The 5,001-nt window shown below is 34.6% G+C and overlaps 1 pseudogene; it reads right to left on the bottom strand.

Annotated features, from left to right (window-relative positions):
- Positions 1-633: 633 nt before the first annotated feature.
- LOC149177051 (uncharacterized) lies at positions 634-2,148 on the bottom strand (annotated as a pseudogene).
- Between the last annotated feature and the right edge of the window lie 2,853 nt (positions 2,149-5,001).

Genomic DNA, 5,001 nt, shown 5'->3' with positions numbered 1-5,001 from the left:
GGTATATGATGGACGTACCAGATTAGAGTTAAATAATATATAAAGGATTGGGTCCTCTCTCTCCCACACAAGAGTTGTATTCTTCTCCATCAAGAAACACATAAAGGAAGTGAGGGCAAGAGGAGAGAAACCGAATTCTGAGAAGAAGACAGAAGACAGAAGATGGCAGCCATTACGTCTTCCGCTGTTAGTCAAGGTATGTCATCTTAAACAACATATTAAGTTCTGAATGTGAAATATTTGGTATTGATGATCGCACCACTCAATCGGTCAGTTGCAGAAATGAGTTCCTCCGCGAAATTCTTAGAAGGCCTGAATTCCATGGAATAGCTTCTGTAATCTTGAGGAAAGCTCTACCCGAACCTGTCCCTTGCCATGTTGCCAGATTAAAAATCCAATGAATAAAATGCACATTACAACAACACACATTCCATTGGAATTATTACCCTTTTCACAAGCCAATGATTATTGTGAATATTGGCAATAGGAGATGGACATGGTAGCAACTATATCCATTGTCCGCTCAGACCGAGATTTCCCATGAATGCTCTGCTCTGCTCCTATGTCTTCTGAAAATCCCGCCTTTGGGAACTTTTCCCGTCAACTTATTGAAAGAGAAGTTCATAGAGAAGTTCATATGGTGATGCATTTTAAGGTTTTCTGGGGCCATTGGCATTGTGCCTGGCAAATTGTTGCCAGAGAAATCGAAGTCGTCCTAAAATCCCAGTTTCCCAAGTGAATCAGGAATTGAGACATCAAATGAGTTCCATGACAGATTGAGATACTGTACTTTTGTGCAGCTTTCAAGTTCGCTTGGAATAGAACTAGGTAATCGATTGACAACAACATTTATTTCCTGAACCATTGACATTTTGCTAATTTCCAAAGGCAGGGAACCTTCTAATAAATTGCTGGACAAGTTGAACCAGAATTGCAAATTTGGTGGACCTGTAACTGTTCGTGGTATATTTCCATGAAACCTGTTGTGAGACAGGTCCAACACCTCCAATCTCAGGCAATCTCCTATGTTGGGGGATATGTTTCCGGATAATTTGTTTTGATCAAGGTAGAGGTCTCTCAGCTGTTTCAGTTGACCTAAAGAGTGAGGAATTTGTCCAGAGAACTTGTTTTGCCTCAGAGATAAGAGTCCTAATCTTTGTATCCTGCAAATTTCCGTTGGAATACTTCCTTGTAACTTGTTTTTGCCCAGATACAATCTTTCCAACTTTTGAAGTCTGCCAAGTGTTGAAGGAATGAATACATTGAATATATTCCACTCTAAATTAAGATACGTCAGATTAGCCAGTTTTCCAATCTCTGGTGGTGCTTTTCCACCTATTTCGTTATGGCTCAAATTAAACACAGATAGTCGGAAAAGCTGTTGAATGGAAGAAGGTAGAGTGACAGTAAGATGATTTTCACCCGTGTATTTGTTCAAGGAGCAATTAGTTAGAGCAGTAAGAATAGGTAATGTCGTGCTGCTCCCACTTACGAGCTGATTTCCTCCTAAAAAGAGGCATTCCAATCTGAATAACTGACCCAACTGCACAGGCACCGTCCCAGTGAGTTGATTGATCTTTAAATAGAGGACCCGGAGATGGGTACAATTCGCAATGGTTTTTGGGATTTCCCCTCTAAGTTAATTTCCCCATAAGAATAAGTTTTCTTACTGAGATAGCTTGCCACCAAACTCCCATGGAATGTGTCCGGCTAACTGGTTATCATACAGTTGCTGGTCGAAGACAAGAGTACAATCACAGAGGGAGGGTGGAATTTGCCCTGAAAGATAGTTGTGACGAAGATATAGGGCCTTAAGCTAAGAAAGCCTGCCCAGTTCAGAAGAAATAGAGCCACGAAGCTGGTTAGAACTCAGAGATAAATTCTTCAATGAGGAGATGTTTCCAAAGGAGGTACGAATGGAGCCAGTCAGTTTGTTTCTTCCCAGCCAAAGGAAGCTCAAATCTCTTAGAAGCCCTTCTGAGGGATTGCTTCCATTCAACTGGAACTTATGAGATAGAGAGAATATATTTAAAAGACGACAACCACCAGGAGAATAGAGGGAATGGGGCCTTCCAGTAGGATTTTGCTCAACTGCAAAACTCTTAAGCGAAACAACCTTCCCAAATGTTCTGTGTGTGTTTTTTTCATATTATTATCGATCCTTCTTAATCCTCGACTTTGTTTTCAACGAATCCGCCTAATTGGATGGTTTGATATTGTCATACTTGACTCGACTTTGTCCTCAAATTAATTATATAGATATTACATTACAAAGAAGTCAAAATAATCATTATTGTGCATAAGTATAGTTTAATGAATATTTTTCATTGTATTTTATTTAAATTTCAAAACATGGTGGTATAAATTTTTATTTTATTTTATTTTTTTAATTTTTTAATTTTTTTTTTAATATTATGTGAGATCTAAAATGAAATAAATTTATATTTAATTCCAAAGATACAAATTTCGAAAATCTTAAGAAAGAATATTACAATTATAAATCCTAAAATGAAATACACCTTTCTCAAAATTTTCGTGATCATAAGATGATTTAGATTTAAATAAGATGTTCATACTATAAAGACAATTTTTGACTAAGTAATATAAAGATAATGATGATGATGATTAATGTCCACTAAGACCAATGTGGTTTATTAGACCTCAAGAAAAGAGTCTAATTGCCATTCTTTAAAATCTTGCTTTTGTGATCAAAGAGCAGGGAAAGAAGCGTTCCAAGATCGCTATAGTCAGGCTGGCTTAATAAGTCAAAAAGATTGGAGGTGTGGCTAATGATAGGGAATTGAGAGCAAATGTGGGCAAGAGCTAGGTAGCCTAAAAGGAAGTGATTTTCATCTTCCACCTTCTTAGTATCACAACTCTGACAAATTTTATCGTCCCAGGGAGTCTTGGGAGTAGATCACCGCCTGGTCTCACTTCACATCTCATGAGAGTTAGTTCTAATCCTAGTGATGTTCATTTTCTTCTTAGTGCAAGTCAACATAGAGAGATAATTCTAGTTATCGAGGGTGGGGTTGATCACCTCTTTATAGTATCTTAGCTTCCTTTTACCCTCCAGCTCATTAGCATCCCACATCTTGTCCTTAAAACTGGAGGTAATAGTACCTATGATATTGTCCTTGCTTCTCATGATGATCTCCTCCTTAAGCCCCCAAAGGTTGAGCTAAGACTGAGCATCCTGATGCCACCCGTGCTTGAGGCGCAAGTGAGGGTTTTAACTAAAGTTAGAAGCAATTTTTGGAAGCCTCTTGGATTCCATATTGTGGAGCTTCTTCTTATACATTAGAGATATAAACATAGCAACACTTTCAATTGGGGACATGCCAACATCGATCAAGAGGATAGGATAGGGAGTATTTCCCTTGATCATGAGGTTATAGGTTATGAATTTCTTTTGGATCATCTCAATCTTTCTCCACGACTCCCTAGATATACTACACCACGAAAATTCACATCCGTATAAGATAACAGGGGTGACGAGAGTCTCAAAGAGGAACCTTTTTCTACTCCAAATGTAAATATCATCTTACTTACAATTGTTTTCAAGCTCATAATAAGCTTTCCAACCTCCAATAATTTTTTTTTTGATGCCATAATTCCAGTTGAGCTCATGAGGAAAGTCAATACCCAAATATTTATAAGAGGAAACCTGCTCAAGACAATGGTTATTGTAGACGAAACTACCATGGGTGATCTTTTTGGATTTAATGATCATGACTTTAATCTTGTCGGTATTAATTGTCATACCCATCTTGGAGCAATAGACATGAAGAGTCTTAAGTTGCTTGTCTAGGTCATCATAGCTTCTTGCAAGAAGAACAATATCATTAGCTTAAAGAAGAAGAGTAATGATAATACCAGCGATCTCGGTGCCTTTGCAACTCGCAGTTTCCAGACACTCTTCTAATTTATCGATGTAAATACCAAAAAAGTAGGGGAAAATGGACAACCTTGCTTCACCCCAATATAAATTAAAAGACTAGTTAATGCTAATAGGTCCATTATCATTGAAGTTAAACTATATATTGATTTTTTTTAATCCTACTTTTTTATAATGTTGGTTCTTTCCCATTTTAATTCTATTAATGGCAATAGGCCCATTATCATTAAAGTTAAACTATATATTGAAATTTTTTAATCTTATTTTTTTATAATGTTGATTCATAATGTTGGTTCTTTACCATTTTAATTCAATTATTTGATCTTACTTTTTTAAATCTTGCATTTTAATCCTAATTTTTTACAACAACGATTATGAAATGCATATGTGTAATTATTGAAATAATTAAAATAAAATCAAAAAGAAAAAATTGATTAATTTTAGAGTTTAATATGATCTTTTACGCTTAAAAACAAACAAAAAAAAATATACTCTATTAAATCTTCTTAGTCCATGTATTTTTTTTTTAATTTAAAAAAACCTTTATTAAATCGCTCTAATCTACATGTATTTTTTTTTCGAAAAAAATATTTATTAAATCTCCCTACTCTACGTTTTTTTTAATTAAAAAAAATCTAATAGCAAAATAAACAGACTATTAACATATTCCAACAATAAACAGACCTATCAACATATTCCAACAATATGAAAATATTAAACATCTAAACATCATTTATGATTATCCTTGAGATATATAATTGAAGTTACGGATGCTTCTAGTAATAATTAAATTTGATGAGCTACCAGCATAGTTGTACAGGAATGCCTCCCAACATCTCTGAAAATCATTCTTGTCATTCTGATGTTTTTCAGAATTTGGGAACAAGAAAGAAGCGTCTTTCCACTAGAAGGATTTGGGGAATTTGGAAACTTTGTAGGAGTTTCAACGTCAAAGAAAAACGAACTTGAGAACAAGTTTATGATATAGAAAATTTAAATTATTATTATTTTTTAAAATATTAATAAGTATTTAATTTTAATATTATTAAATTAAATTATATTTAATTTTATTACTATTAAATTAAATTTTAAAGTATGTATGT

This window comes from Pinus tabuliformis, chromosome 4_1 (genome assembly GCF_031772625.1).
Source record: "Pinus tabuliformis cultivar Carrire ecotype Pingquan chromosome 4_1, CPIR1, whole genome shotgun sequence".
NCBI classification, from domain to species: Eukaryota; Viridiplantae; Streptophyta; class Pinopsida; order Pinales; family Pinaceae; genus Pinus; species Pinus tabuliformis.
This window is presented reverse-complemented; position numbering and strand designations above follow the sequence as displayed.